General features: G+C 44.4%; 1 long non-coding RNA gene across 1 annotated transcript in view; it reads left to right on the forward strand.

Moving 5' to 3' along the window:
* The window catches only part of LOC129050206 (uncharacterized), a 37,708-nt gene extending 21,412 nt beyond the window's left edge, over positions 1-16,296 (forward strand). The window contains exon 5 of the long non-coding RNA XR_008513791.1: positions 15,388-16,296. This is a non-coding gene — a long non-coding RNA (uncharacterized LOC129050206). The remainder of the gene's footprint in view (positions 1-15,387) is intronic.
* The last annotated feature ends 257 nt before the right edge of the window (positions 16,297-16,553 follow it).

Genomic DNA, 16,553 nt, shown 5'->3' on the forward strand with positions numbered 1-16,553 from the left:
GAATATGTTGCCTCCAAAATGATAGATTTTTCTTTTCTTTCTTTTTTTTTTTTCTTTTTTTGAGACAGAGTCTCGCTCAGTCGCCCAGGCTGGAGTGCAGTGGCGCGATCTTGGCTCACTGCAAGCTCCGCCTCCCGGGTTCACACCATTCTCCTGCCTCAGCCTCCCGAGTAGCTGGGACTACAGGTACCCGCCACCACCCCCGGCTAACTGTTTTGTATTTTTTAGTAGAGATGGGGTTTCACCTTGTTAGCCAGGATGGTCTCGATCTCCTGACCTTGTGATCCACCCGCCTCGGCCTCCCAAAATCCTGGAATTATAGGTGTGAGCCACTGCACCCGGCCCCAAATGACAGATTTTTCTAAAACAACATTGAGTAGCTGTGTGGTATTGTAAAAGGACAAGAGAATTTGAAGTTAGACCTATTTGACCTCTGCAAACTGAGGGGTCTTAGGAAATTCACTTTATCTTCCTGTTGTCAATTTTCCTACCTGAGAAACAAGGATTCCTCAGGGGTGAAAGTCTAAATAAAGTAAAGGAAAGGAAATTGCCTGGCGTGGGTGGTACATATGAGACACTCAAGAAAGGATGTTTACATTTTTGGCGGGGCGCGGGGGCTCACGCCTGTAATCCCAGCAATTTGGGAGGCGGAGGCAGGCGGATCACGAGCTCGGGAGATCCAGACCATCCTGGCTAACATGGTGAAACCCCGTCTCTACTAAAAAATACAAAAAAATTAGCCGGGCATGGTGGCGGGTGCCTGTAGTCCCAGCTACTCGGGAAGCTGAGGCAGGAGAATGGCGTGAACCCGGGAGGTGGAGCTTGCAGTGAGCCGAGATCGCACCACTGCACTCCAGCCTGGGTGACAGAGCGAGACTCCGTCTCAAAAGGAAAAAAAAAAAAAAAAAAAATACCACAACTCAAAATACTAGACTGCATAACCAGAACTGGCTTTGCCAAAAATTGAAATGGGAAATAAATTGGCACAGGCTATCAATAATTCAACAAGTAAATTAAATTTAAAATCTGCATTTCCTGGACCAGGCGTGGTGGCTCACGCCTATAATCCCAGCACTTTAGGAGGCCCAGGCAGGCGGGTCACGAGGTCACAAGATCGAGACCATCCTGGCTAACACAGTGAAACCTCGTCCCTACTGAAAATACAAAAAAATTAGCTGGGCGTGGTGGCGGGCGCCTGTAGTCCCAGCTGCTCCGGGAGGCTGAGGCAGGAGAATGGCGTGAACCCGGGAGGTGGAGCTTGCAGTCCGCCGCGATCGCACCACAGCACTCCAGCCTGGGCGACAGAACGAAACTCCATCTCAAAAAAAAAAAAAAAAAAAAATCTGCATTTCCTGGATAAAATGGACAACAGAACAAATAGTTTTGGTGACTTCTGGAACAATCAACATCCAGTGCAGTCTCAGAGGCCTCTGGAGTGCTGGAACCATCGAGGGCAGCTATGAACAATATGCTATCACTTCTCTCATCCTCTCATGACAAGGTACATGTGAAAACAAGTATTGGCATCAGTAAGGTCCCATAAACGTAGAGGGTTATTGGTTACAATCAGCAGAACAATGGACAGGAAATGCATTTCTTTCTTTTTCTGTCATTTTACTCAATAAGAATTTGGAAGCTGCTCAGTAAAGGCTCCTGAGCAATTTAGCTGTTAGTGTGGCCCTGCTAAAAACGAACCAAGCTGGCAAAGAACAGGGCTATACAATGTTCATGGCATTTTCATGGCTCTTCAAGGTGAATTGAATCTGGATTTGGTTGATTGTCTAGGAATGACAGTAATTTATGTTGACTGTTGTGTGGTTTCTATGTGGCTGGGCTAACAGCATTCTCTGGGATGATGGGCCATATGTGGGTAATGAACTGGTTACCACACTGAACTCTACAGTGGAATGGAAACTCCCTGGTTGTCTGTCACACACCTAGGAGTGCAGGAGAAGAAGACGGGGAGAAGAGAGATAGGCAGAGATGATTTATCATTGCAGCGTCATGGGGAGATTGGCATAAGCCTTTGGGTTCACTGAACTGGTCCACAGGAGAGAGCCAACTTTTGAATTTACTCTTTTAGCACCATCTTTAATGAACGGGCTTTTAAGGGTTAGTGCCTTTGAGGGAGGAGTGCATCTATACGAAGGATATGGATGTGGCAAGGGAATTGCCTTGGGCGTGTAGGATACACACAGGCTCATGTGGTAGAACAGTACTTGCTTCCAAGATGGCAGCTTGGGCTCTGCATTAGCTCTGATGGTGTGTTGACAACAGGTCCTCATTCACTTCAGTGGGGCAAAAACGAGGGGCTCGGTTCCTAAAGTTACATAAAAACAAGAGAAGTGATATGGTGCAGTGAGTCTGCATTAGTTTGCTAGGGCTGCCATAACAAAATACCACAGACTGAGTGGCTTAACCAACGGAAGTTTGTTTTCTCACAATCCTTGAGGCTGGGAGTCCAAGATGCCGGTGTGGGTAGGTCTGATTTCTCCTGAGGCCTCTCTCCTTGGTTTGCAGATGACCGCCTTCTCACTGCATCTGCACACAGCTTCTTCTCTGTACACACACACATTCCTGGTTGTCTCTTTCTCTTCTATAAGGACACAAGTCTCGTTGGATTATGAGTCCCACCCTTATGAACTCATTTAAGCTTAATTGTATCTTTAAAGACCTTATCTCTAAATACAGTCACTTTGGAGATTAGAGCTTCAACATATGAATCTTGCAGGGACACAATTCAGCTCATAACAGATTCTCAAAAGATTGTCTTCACAAAGGTTTCTCCAGTATGTAATAAGATTTTCTCTAGTTCATGACAAAATGAGTAGAATAAGTGTCTGGTCCTTTACTCAGTTAAGCTTAACTAACCCTAATCTCTCCCTACACTTCCATTTCTAATGACACACTTCCTCTAATTTCTTTTGGCCAAAATTCAAATGTCCTGCACACACCAAGATTCAAATAGTCTATGTCTGCCAAACTCTTGTCATGCCTTCCTCATCCCTGCTCTCACAGTGTAGGTAGGGAGAGAGCACACACACATGCACACGTGCACACATGCACACACACACACTCCTTTCTCAGTAAGGGCAGTGACTTAGTTACCTCTTTTGGTGCCAACGCGTCTTTCTTTGAATGTTGGTGACAGTGGATGGCAGTGTCTGATTGGACATGAGGCTTCTCCCTAAGTGCTTTTAATGAGGCACCCAGAGGCTTCAGAGAAAAGAGGGCTTCTTTAGGGTACAGTGGAGCAGAGACATGGGGTTGGCATCACTACCAAGCTTCAGCCATCAGAAGGAAGCCAACCCTATGGTACCTGGCCCGAAGACTCTCATTTGGATTTATCTAGAGTCCAGCACCCCACAGGGCCCATGGCTTGGTCTTTCAGAAACAAAAGGCTATGAATAAAGACTGATATAGCTGTTTTCGCTAAAAAACTCAATAAGCTTTGGAGCACAATTGTGTTGCTTTGATATGTTTCCAGCAGCATTTTGCATGAAAAGAAGAGGGGACAATTTCTTTTGCTTAGCCAACCAGGTGAAGGAGTTCAGTAGAGACGGTTCCACCCAGTGCAATTGGCAGTGATGGCTGGTAGGCCTGGTGGTCCCCAGCACGGAATGCATCCAATATGGTGATGCAGGAAGCACTAGCACTGGGCAGGAGTGGTTCATCTGTGGTCAGTGGGTGCAGGGCAAGATCCAAGGGAGGTGGCCTGGCTTGCAGTGTTGGCTGCCCTTGGACACTCCTGAAGAAGTAAGGATGTTGTCAGCCATTTGCTTTATTAGGGGAGGATACATGATAGGTTTCTTGGGCCTCCCTAAAACAGTTGGGTCAAGCTGGGAGTCCCCAGCATATCAGGTTTGAGTAGGAAAAAATAGCTAAATATGGCTTGTTATTTTTGACATGTGCATATTTTATATGCAGGGCTTGTGTGGTCTTTGGAAAGTGATAGGTACAAAAGGATCACTTTCTGTCATCATCACTAATCTGGGGTTCATGGAGGAGGTGAGATTTCAGGAGTTTTTTGGACGATGGCAAAGCTGTATGGGCTAGCAGAAGAAAGGCATTCGGGACCCCAAGCGTGTTCTAGAGAGTGCAACCTTTTTCAGCCACACCTCTGCAGTCTCAAGCTCTGTGGTGATCCCGACTGTGCATTGCTCTGTATTTGTTCATTTTGGAGTCCCTTAGAGATGATTCAGTTAAAACAAGGACATCCTGTGTTCATCCTTGGTCTTTGGGGATTTGGTGGGTCAAGAGGTAGAAGTTGTCACTCTTCTATTTCCCAGTGCTTGGGATAGCGAATCACGAAGATGTTCACTCCTTCCGTGCCCTTTCCTGGGAAGCCATGGAGTTTCACACTAATAGCAGCTGCTGTCTGTCATTTCACCGTCACATGGACGGTATCTTTAATTGAGACAGCTACCCAGTGGTCTTTTAGAATGAGGTTGAAGTCAAAGATTTCTGACTGTTTCTCTATTAAGAACCATTTCATTCAAGATTATTTGCCTGTTGGTCCTGTGTTTAGAAACACTTTGTTCACTAAACACAGTAGTTGGCTAAGTAATCCTTACTTTCCTTTTTATTTTAGTAAATGATACACTTATTCTCTGCAAGGCTCTGGTCTTTGTGATTTTGCCAGTGATCCCAGGTTGTGTCAATTCCGTGCTGGACCAAGGCAGAGAAATGTGATGATTCAGCCAGCCTGGGCCATCCCCTGTGAGCCAGTGCATGGGTTTTATTAGCGTTTTTGGAATGCTGAAAGGACTTAAGAGCATTGTCTTCCCTTTAAGGAGCTCTGAGGCCTTAGACCCACAGAATGGGAACCATTCCTTGAATGTTTTTGAAGTTGTTCTGCTGTGTGGTCTGAGTGAGGGAGAGGACAAAGAGTAGAGAACCATCTGCGTATCCCTTTTGGGGCCCGCCATGGTGGAGTACCTTCGTGGCATACTCGTGGCATTGCCAAAATATTTGGAGGCTTGGTTGGCACGCCTGCCGATCTTGGCCTTGAACCCACTTACAGTGCGCGAGGGTATAGTGGCTGCTCCTTGTGTACAGACACGGGTCACTCTGTCCCTTCTCTACCAGGGACACTGTGAGCCGGGTGAGGGGCGAGGCAGATGGAGGAGGGAAAGAAGCAAAGTCAGGCAGGAGAGGCAGCAAGACAGGGCATGTGAGGAGCAAAGCCCCGAGCGGTTGCCAGGGAGAAAGAAGAAAGACTTTCATGCTGACATTGTTTTCAAATAATTGCAGTTACTGAGAAAGAAACCACAGCTGATGACAGCAAATTATTGAGCCACTGAGATTCAGAAATGCGTGTAATGAGCGGAGAAAGCTGTGTGAGTCCACACCAGAGAGGGGAAGAGACAGAGAGAGGAGAGAAAGAGAGAAGTGGGGAGGGAGGGAGCAAGAGAGAGAGAGAGAGAAAATTCCAGTGGGGGAGGTAGTTGCTACTGAAGTGTTCATCCTCCCTTGTGTTAGACCAGAGTGCTTATACCTTTTCTTTGCTTTTCTCTTCTACTTTTGGGAAAACAAATGTTGTATAAATGCCGGGCAAAGGGATGATTCATAACCCAGGTGGGTTGGAGCAGGAGAGCAAGAGATTTCATCACACTACTCAGAACAGCATACAATTTAAAACTTAGGAATTATTTTTTTCCTGAAATTTTTCAGTTATTATTTTTGGATTGCGGTTGACCGCAGGTGACTCAAACTACAGAAAGTGAGTGTATAATGAAAGGATGGGAGGACTACTATATATCTATAGATCTATATCTATAGCTATACCTATATGTATCTACTTACACAATACAGATATATATATACCTATATATATCTATCTACTTATACAATTACAGGACAAAATACATGGCTTATGTTTCATGGTTTACACAGGTGATTTATTGCAGGTGTAACAATTCCAGTACATGTCCCGCAGTTGTGAAATTCCTGTTGTTTGCCTCCATGGCGGTTGGGAGGTGGGAGCACGTGTCCTCCCCAGCCTTGTTCCATGCCCTGCTCATTGCTTCTGTTTGTGGAAGAGCAGGGTGGCTTGTCAGGAACAAGCAGCTCCGCTTTCTGGGTCACATGCTACACAGCCAATGACTCATACAGCAGGTGCCCTGATTGCTTGCCAGAGAGCTGCTAGATCCCCAATCTACTCCTTCTCTCAGGGCAGTGGCTATCTCAGGGAATGCCTGGTCGGCAACAAGGTGGAGAGAATGCAGAGTGGAGTGAGGAGCCCACCGATGCTTTCCTCCAGGCCCTGGAGAGCCTGGGGTCTGAAGAAGAGCCCAGAGGCCCATGTGTGCTACCATAAAATTCTAGGAATGCTCCATCTGCACTGCAGGCCTGAGAATACCCAGTGTGACAGCGCTGAAAACATTCCTGGTTTATGCTTCTTAGTACCAGTCTGTAAAAATAACAGTCCAACTGCATGAGATCATGGGGAGTTTGTGTGGGGCCAATGCTGTGGGCCTAGTCCATGCTGACTGGCATTTGGAGGCTGGCACTCTGGGACTTGTTGGTTTGGGAAGGGGAAGGGATCAGAGGGTAGGAGTGGAGCTAGGGAGTGGGAGTAGAAGAAAGAGAATGAGAAAAAGGATGAATAAGCCAATCTTAGCAGGAGATGTCCATCAGTTAAGGAGTAACAGGGAAGGGTGGATAACATTACCATTTATTGGGCATCTACCATGTACCAGATAATGTTTATATTTTTTCTTATTTTATCCTCTCTACAATTAACTAGCATTTTAAGCCCAGTTTTTCTCCAATGGAGAAAACCATGTCGTAGATATAGTAAGTAATTTGACTGAAGGCTGTTAAGGGGGTAGAGACAATATTCAGCCCGAGGTTTTTCCCACCCCAAAGCCTGGGTGATTGTTGTTATGCTGTAGGATTTTCACGTTAGGAAGAAGTCAGTTTCATCACGAGTGCACATCTCCAGCTGGAATTTATGTTGCTGTGCGGAGCTGCTTTAGCTGATTTTATTTGACTGAACTCAACGGTTGTTTTAGGAGCCCTGGGATGAAGCTTTGCTCTCTCCTTTCCAGGCACGAGTGATTTGGGATGAGCCATATGCACAAACGTGATGGCTGTTGGGTCAGGTTGTTAGGGACCAGTGGTCAATCTCTTAGAAAATACTCTCAGCCTCTTAGAAAACACCCCTGAGGAGAGGGTAATCCAGACTCAACTCTGAGGGACAGAAATGTCCCCACCAGTCCCCAGGTTCACCATAGGAAGAAGGACCACTAGTATCATTTGTGGGGGCACCCCTTCACTTGGGCAAAATTCAAAGTAATTTAAAAACTTGATTCAGTTGCACCTCTATTTTTCAATAAGAATATAGAAGCTATGGACTATCTTCTATTTCTCAGATGTTTTAGATGCATGGTGTATTTTAATTTTCACAACCCCATTGAGAAGGTGGAATTAACTCTATTTTATGGAGGAAGAAGCAGAGGCTCAGAGAGGATATTAGCTGCCCAGAACCAAACTATGACTAAGTTGTTGTTTTGAGGTTTAGACTCATTCATTCAGTCTGATTTTAGAACTTTTTTTGCCCACTAATGTCTAGCGCATTTCCAGAGGGACCAGGGAGGCCCCTGTCTCATTAGGCACACTGGGTGTGCTCTGGTTAAAACAGGACCCAAGGTGGTATTTATTACCAACTTAATAAATTATGTTGAGAATTTATTTAAAAGCCCTGTATAATCCAGCTGTTGAATGACACTGTTCCTTAAATGGAAAACAAAGATCTTTTCTCTCTTCATAGAAAGTGGCTCACATTTTTACAAACAAAATTATGTGTTTTATAACAGCTTTCTTGAGAGAATTCACACACCATTCAACTTACCCATTGAAAGTGTAAAATTCAGTGGTTTTTACTACATTCGTAAGGGTGTGCAACCCTCACCACCACTAATGAATATTTTCATTTCTGCAACAAAATTACATTTTTAATCAGATAAAGTAAATTAACGTTACATAAAACTGAGAAACAGAGGAGGATCTTTCCCGATTGTACTGGCTCCATTTAACGTTTATCATTATTGCCACACTTTCCAGTCTTTATTTACCAAAGATGCAGTCAGCTAGTTCCAATCATCTGTGCGTATTGTTTTATGTCTGCTTTTTTAAGTTGACATTTTCCATGTTGTTACTTTGCATTTTTAATGGCCCATAATATTCTCTCACATTGATGTGCGATAATTTACGAACCCACTGCCTTTTGCTGAACCATTAGGGTTTTTTTTTCTCTATCATAAATAATGTTGCAGTGAACATCTTTGCACACGAAGCTTATTTCCCCTGTTGAATATATTTCATTGAGCTGTAGTTCCAAGAGTTGGCTTGCTGGGTTAAAGGGTATGAATGTTTTATATCCCTCTCTCTCCTCCCCCATGTTTATTTCCAGAGAGGTGATACAATTTCAAAAAAAAAAAAACCGATATAGCATACATATATATATTATACATAAAAAGTCATTTAATGTTACCAAGGTTTTGGGTTCATTATGTAAATCAGAGACAGGCAAAATCTGTGAGGTCAAACGTCACGCATTTCTTGAGAGCCAGGAACGATTGTCCTTTATGTGTCCCACCTGGTGACTTAAATAACTTTACCATTTTCCTTAGAAAATTATTCCCATGGAAAATGATTCCCTCAACCTCCTGACCTTTTATTGGTTGCTGTCAGCCTGGGGCAACACTTTGTTTCCAGCTGTTCTTAAAAGCCACTTCTTTAGCATTTAACCCTTTGAAGGCCCGCAGGGGTGAAGAAGGGTGGGTGAATGGCAGGGGCGGGGGTGGGGGGTTAGGAGGGTGAGCGGGGCAGAGAGGGCTAGGAGGAGGGAGGGGGAGAATCCTTGTACATTTGCACCGCTATGCCTTCTGGTTAGGGTGTGCTGTGGCATCCTGCTACAAAAGCCAAACCCAGGAGATACACATGGTGGCTGGAAAAACGACAATATCCTCAACTTGCTCTGTTGCAAACAGCAACAATTCAGGAAGCTCTGATGCCATTAATGTGCACATGAGAGCAGCTATTAGTAGCCAGAGTGATGCTGAACGACTGAGAGAGAGACAGAGGCTTTTTAGGGCTCAGGAGTATTCACCCCGATGCCTTACCTTCCCAGAAACGTTGTGAACTTCAGGATTTGTGGTGTGCTTAGACGTCACCAAAATCCCTACTGGATTCATAAAATTCTGTATCAGTTAAGATGCTTTTGGCTAGAAAGCTGTAGAAAATCCAAATCAAACTGGCTTAAAAGATAACAAGAGTTTTCATGTTGTTGAAAAGTCTAGAGGCAGGGTTGACACTTAGCAAAGCTTGATCTGGAAGCTCAGGATGACACTGAATAGTTTTCTTTCTTTCCCCTCCACTTTCCATTGTGTCAGCTACATCCAAGGCTGGCTCCCCATGTGGTCACAAGACAGTTGCCGGTTGGCGGGGAATGTGTGCTTTCTCGTTCATGTTCAGTAGGAGACAGGTTATTCTTTCTCTCAACCATGGAGCATAAGTGCTAGAATTCACTGCACCTGGTCAAACTTAGGTCAAATGCCCGTTTCTGAATGAATTTTTTTTGTATGCGTGATGATGATGTTTCTTACACATTTTTTAAATATCAGAAGTAATTAAATACGTTCATATAAGTAATTTAGAAAGTAAATCGTGTTTATATTTATTTGAGATACATGTGATGTTTGTATTTATTTGAGATAGATGTGATTATTTTATATACGCATACACACAGTGAACCAATTTTTTTTTTTTTTTTTTTGAGATGGAGTCTTGCTCTGTCGCCCAGGCTGGAGTGCAATGGCGCGATCTCAGTTTGCTGCAAGCTCTGCCTCCTGGGTTCATGCCATTCTCCTGCCTCGGCCTCCATAATAGCTGGGACTACAGGTGCCCGCCACCATGCCCAGCTAATTTTTTGTATTTTTAGTAGAGACAGTGTTTTACCATGTTAGCCAGGATGGTCTTTATCTCCTGACCTCATGATTCATCTGCCTCGGCCTCCCAAAGTACTGGGATTACAGGTGTGAGCCACTGCGCGTGGCCCACTGAACCAATTTTTGTGTTGAGAGGGTGAGGCTACTGATACGTGAATCATGGTTTAGACCAAACACGGCCCACTCGTGGAGCTGGGGCTGGGATCAGTCCCATTCAAACTGTGAGACTTCAACATTGGGAAGGCAGCTAACAGCACCTCCTATAATTCCTGTGGCAACCTCCCGGAGAAGGAATCACCCCATCTTTCCTTGAACTGCTTAAGTGACAAATTTATGTGATAAATCATTCTCTTTCCCCAGAATACAGTCAGCCCTCCCTATCTGAGGGTTCCGCATCCACAGATTCAAACAACAATAAAAATAATAAAAATACAGTATAACAACAATTTACATAGCATTTGTATTCTCTCAGGTATTATAAGTAATATAGACCGTGGCTCACGCCTGTAATCCCAGCACTTTGGGAGGCCGAGGTGGGCGGATCATGAGGTCAGGAGTTTGAGACCAGCCTGGCCAATATGGTGAAACCCCGTCTCTACTAAAAATACAAAAATTAGCTGGGCATTGTGGCGGGCACCTGTAGTCCCAGCTACTTGGGAGGCTGCGGCCGAAGAATTGCTTGAACCCAGGAGGTGGAGGTTGCAGTGAGCCAAGATTGTGCCACTGCACTCCAGCCAGGGAGACAGAGCAAGACTCCGTCTTGGAAAAAAAAAAAAAAGTAATCTAGAGATAATTTTAAGTATTTGGGAGGATGTGCATAGGTCATATGCAAATACTACACCATTTTACATAAGAAACTTGAATATTATAAATTTTGGTATGAGGGGGACCATCCTGGAACAAACCCCCTGCGGATACCAAGGGAAGACTGTATGTGTATATTTGGAGCATGTGCCCCTGATTCCTGAAAGATAATAAGGAAAAATGGATTCTACAGACGCAAATTTTTCTAATGAGACAGAATTGAGTGACCAACAAATATGGCTAAGAAACATGAAGAGGATTATTGGGATATTGAATGACAAGCATGAACTGATGGGCTTCCCAGTAGCTTGTGAAAACTAGAGGCCTGACCTTCAGGGTGACTGCTGTGTGTGTGTCTCCCACTGGGTTAGCCGGCCCTTCATGCCCTCCCCAGAGCCACTGTGAGGGAGTTGGAGGAACAGGAGACAGGAGTAGGTGACACTGGGTTCCAGAAGCCTCCAAAGGAGCTGTTCTGCAGAAAGGACCTGGTTCAGGATCTGCCCCAAGAACGCCCATCACTCCCTTGTTTTCTAGACTTTCTTCCACTGTCAGAGGCCTTTGAACCAGAGCAATGCCATCTTGAATAGGAGCTGGGTAAAATAAGGCTGAGACCTCTACTGGGTTGCATTCCCAGATGGGTAAGGCATTTTAAGTTACAGGATGAGATAGAAGGTCAGCACAAAATACAGATCATAAAGACCTTGCTGATAAAACAGCTTGCCGTAAAGAAGCCAGCCAAAACAAACCTACCAAAACCAAGATGGCGACGGGAGTGACCTCTGGTCATCCTCACTGCTACACTCCCATCAGCGCAAGGACAGTTTACAAATGCCAGGGCAAGTCAGGACGTTACCCTATATGGTCTAAAAAGGAGAGGCATGAATAATCCACCCTTGTTTAGCGTATAATCAAGAAATAACCGTAAAAAACGGGCAACCAGCAGCCCTAGGGGCTGCTCTGTCTGCCAAGTAGCCATTCTTTTACTCCTTTAGTTTCCTAATAAACTTGTTTCACTTCATTGTATGGACTTGCCCTAAATTCTTTCTTGCACAAGATTCAAGAACCCTCTCTGGGGGTCTGGATCAGGACCCCTTTTCCTGTAACACTACCACCCAGTTGGGCATGTCCTGGGTGCCACATGAGGTGCGTTTGTCACAATAGCTGTTGAATTCTCTTTCTGGACTAAAAAGGACACTTGAAGTTGGGCCGGAGCAGAAGTGCTCAGACTTGACCAGGTGTGGCCTGCGTATGGCAGGCACAGGGACAGCTGAAAGGCAGTGTCCAGGGGAAGACAGAACGGGGAGCCCAGGAGACAGCTGGGAGTGGGGATCAGCTGAAGGGCTGGATATGGAGGTGGCTTTTGGGTGGATGAACCTGGAGATCCAGTAGTAAGTGGACTTGAGGAAAGTTCTAGAACAACTCCCAGAGCTGCAGGGGCACTGTGCAGGGTGTCTGCAGCCTGAACGTGGAGTCCTTCTGAATGGAAGCTGCCCTTTGCTGCTTCGGGAGCCTTTGATTATGCCCAGAGGAACAGGAGGCTTTGGAGGCCTGCAGAGTAGGAAACTGCCTTCTCTACCCATCCTCTTGCCAGTGGGCTGCATGATCCTGGGAAGGCGCTTCCCCTTTCCAATCCCAATTTTTTTCATTTGTTGGGATCCATTAACTGAGTGAGAGAGTCGGTGGTTGATTTCTGAGGTCTGCTTGAAAATTCTGCAAGCTGGAGGCTTCTCCTAAGGAGTTAATTGTTAATTCAAGTGTAAACTGAGGATGGCGTTAAGTGTGACCTCCTCCTGGGTTATTTGCATTTTATAATGCACTCCTAGGAGACCAAAATTCCTAGAAGATCCTAAAAGAATAGTGGTTTGGGTGTGTGGGGGTAGGGGGGGAGAAAGAGAGGAGTGAAAGGGAGAGAGTTCTTTGTTTAAAATACTTTAAATCGACAGAGCAAGACTCTGTCTCAAAAAAAAAAAAAAACAAAAACAAAACACTTTAAATCTGAAATCTATCCCTGCTATATGGAAGGGTGAGGATTTTCTGAATCGTCTGGGATGCTCAGACCCTAGTAATACTCATGGTGGGATGTGCAGGAACTATTTTGAGTATTTTATTTAGCTACAGTAGTTCTATATGAACTAATTGAAATGCCAGATGTCGACTCAGTGTGATTTTCCACTTGATGATATTTGGAATTCTGGGGGTGGAAAGCAATAGATGGTGCAATAGATTAGGTAACACTAGGCTCTTTAGTAATAAGAGGTCACCTCTCTGGCTAGATTTGGCTTTGGTTCTCTCATTTCCCATCTGTTATCCTTGCAACAGGGCCCAACCAATGCTCTCCAGAACATACGCTCCTTCAGGCTGAGACTTGTCTGGAGCTGTCATCTAGAGCCTGGAAGATAAGAGGTGCTCAATAATTGTGGCTGAAGTTTGCCATTATCAGCTCTGTCTTGTAGATAAGACAACTGGGACTCTAAGAAATTCACTTGGCTGGACAGTGGCCAGTTCAGGTGGCTCCTGGGCGTGTTGGTCAGAAAGCTCAGGTTTCCTCTCTGGCCTCCCAGGCAGGTGGTCTCGTAGTCTAAGGACAGGCTGAGTTTGCCCTCTGCTGCATAGTTAGGGGCCTGAATAGGGGCTTTACTTTTCCTCCAGCTCTCAGGCTCCAGCCTGGCTGCCTGGCTGTCCAGCATTCTGGTCAGAGGCTGCTGGAATTGGCAGCCTTTTAGGAGAAAGTTTGTGAGACTGAAAGCAAACTACCTGCCTCTCATCCCAGCACCTCCCACCCTGCTTTCTCAGAAGTGAATAAATTGAGCTTGGCACTTCAAAGAAAACCACCGACAGTATGTGTTGGCAATGATAACATTCAAGCTTTAAAGCAAAAATTAGAATTTTGGAAAACATATTCATTATCATGAGCTTGACAGGTTACCAGCACTTAAAGACCTTTCTGATGAGATTGGTAGTGATACCAACAGATGTGACTTTTTTGATATTGTATAATGAAATATGTTAACATTTGGATGACTTGTGTAACTGTGAACTGATATTTCCCAAATGACTAATGAATGATTCTACAAAATCATGCATGGATAAAAGATCTATTCAAACTGGATGGTGGATTTTTAGGGAACAGTGAAAAGCTCTTCAATATAATTTTGGATTCCACATTGCAAATAACCTTTAAAAATTACCACTTACTGAGTTTCGGTGTAGTAGCAAAGAATATATCAAATTATCTGCAATTATTAAATAATTTCTCCCTCTCCCAACTAAGCATCTTCATTTACTTCAACCAAAATAATATATTACAACAGAACACAGAAGCAGATGCAAGAATTCAACTGTCTTAAGCCAAACATTCAAAAGAGTTGAAAAAATGAAAAATATTGCTGCTTTCTCATTAATTTTTTGGAAATTATAATTTTTTATAAAAAATGTTATTTGTGTTAACATGTAACGAGTTTAAAATTGTTAGCTTTAGGCCGGGCGTGGTGGCTCACGCCTGTAATCCCAGCACTTTGGGAGGCTGAGGCCGGTAGATCACGAGGTCAGGAGATAGAGACCATTCTGGCTAACACGGTGAAACCCCATCTCTACTAAAAATACAAAAAATTCAGCTGGGTGTGGTGGTGGGCACCTGTAGTCCCAGCTACTCGGGAGGCTGAGGCAGGAGAATGGTGTGAACCCGGGAGGCGGAGCTTGCAGTGAGCCGAGATTGCGCCACTGCACTCCAGCCTGGGCGACAGAGCAAGACTCCGTCTCAGAAAAAACAAAAAAAAACTTTCTCAGTTTTGTTTTCTAACATGGAAAATATTGGATATAATAAATGTAAGCAAAAGCTTTTTAGGATGCTAAGTTATTTTTAAGAGTATAAACAGTACCCTACCCCCTGCCAAAAACTTTTGAATTGCTGATCTAAAATATACAAAGAATTCCTACAAAGCAACAAGAATAAGACAGTATCCCAACAGAAAAAATGAGCAAAGGATGCAAACAGGTAATTTACGAAAAGAATAAACAGGCATACAAAGAAAGAGTTGTTCAGATTATTAATCAGAGTGCAGATAAAAATGTGACACATTACCTTATACCTACTAGGCTAGCAAAACATAGAAAGCCAAATAATGACAAGTATGGTTGGGGTTTGAGGACAGAAAAACCCTCCTGTATAGTTGGTAGGAGTGAGAAAAGTATAGTAGTGATTCTGAAAGCATTCTAATAGTAGTTATTTCAGTTAAATATGCATAGTTTTTTTTTTTTTTTTGAGATGGAGTTTCGCTCTTGTTGCCCAGGCTGGAGTGCAATGGCACAATCTTGGCTCGCTGCAACCTCCGCTTCCTGGGTTGTGCCTCAGCCTCCCGAGCAGGCATGCGCCACCATGCCCGGCTAATTTTGTATTTTTAGTAGAGACGGGGTTTCTCCACGTTGGTCAGGCTGGTCTCGAACTCCTGACCTCAGGTGATCTGCCCACCTCGGCCTCCCAAAGTGCTGGGATTACAGGTGTGAGCCACTGCGCCCGGCCTTGCATAGTTCTTATGACTCAGCAATTCCATGTTTGGATGTATGAACAAAATAAATTGTCATGCACAAGTCATTTGGTGTGTGTACAGATGTTTATTCTCCCTACTTGCAGGGACAGAGATCTGAAGCCTCCTGGGAGCCCATCACTAGTGAGTGGATTGGGAACACGTAAATGAATGCTACCAGATGTACCCACACCATGGATATATCCCAAAGAAAGTGCTACAAGAAATGAGAGGAAACAAGTAGAAGCAATCTGCAGCATGATATTGTTTATGTAAATTAAAATTACAGTCATACAAAGCAATTCATGTTTTGCAAGAATACAAATTAAAGAATTTACATTGCATTGGTTTCCTAGGGCTGTTAGGAACTGCCACTCACTGGGTGGCTTAAAACAAAATAAATTACTCTCTCATAGTTCTGGAGGCCAGAAGTCCAAAACTGAGGTGTCGACATGGTTGGTTCCTTCTGGGCCTCCGAGGAAGAATCTGTTCCATGCCTGTCTCGTGGCTTCTGATGGTGCTGGCAATTCTTGGTCTTCCTTGGCTTGTAGATGCATCACTCCAGTCTCTGCTTCTGTCTTCCTTCTCTGTGTGCCCATGCCTCTCTTTGCATTTACATTTCTCTCTTCTTATAGGGACACCAGTCACATTGGATTTAAGGCCTGCCCTACTCTAGTGTGACTTGACTTCAACTTGATTATATCTGCAAAGACTCTATTTCTCTGTTTCACAGGCTCTGGGTGGACATGAATTTTGGGGGAACACAATTCGGCTGGGTACATAGAGCAAACATATGAGAATGGCTGGCCACACGGGGGAGGGAATGGGAATGTGAGGTGGGATACACAGGCATAAACAAACAATGGCCAAGCAAGAGGTGGGCCTGGACACAGCCGGCAGTGGTGTGCACACACTAAGCGCCACACAAGGAAACTTCTCCGAATCCATTTTGGCTCTAGATTCAGGAAAACAACAAAACCAAAACAAAAAACAATAATGAAAACAACAAAACCTCACCTGGCTAATTTTTTTTTTTTTTTTTTTGGTGAGGTGGCACATGCCTTGTAGTCCCAGCTACTCGGGAGGTTGAGGCAGGAGAATTGCTTGAACCCAGGAGGCAGAGGTTGCAGTGAGCCGAGATCATGCCATTGCACTCCAACCTGGGCAACAGAGCAAGATCCGTCTCAAAAAAAAAAAAAAAAAAAGTCTCCTGAGGATTCTTGACCCACAATCTGACTTTCACATGGGTTTGAGGATAGAATTTACACTACCC

Source organism: Pongo abelii, chromosome 16 (assembly GCF_028885655.2).
Source record: "Pongo abelii isolate AG06213 chromosome 16, NHGRI_mPonAbe1-v2.0_pri, whole genome shotgun sequence".
Taxonomy (NCBI): Eukaryota; Metazoa; Chordata; class Mammalia; order Primates; family Hominidae; genus Pongo; species Pongo abelii.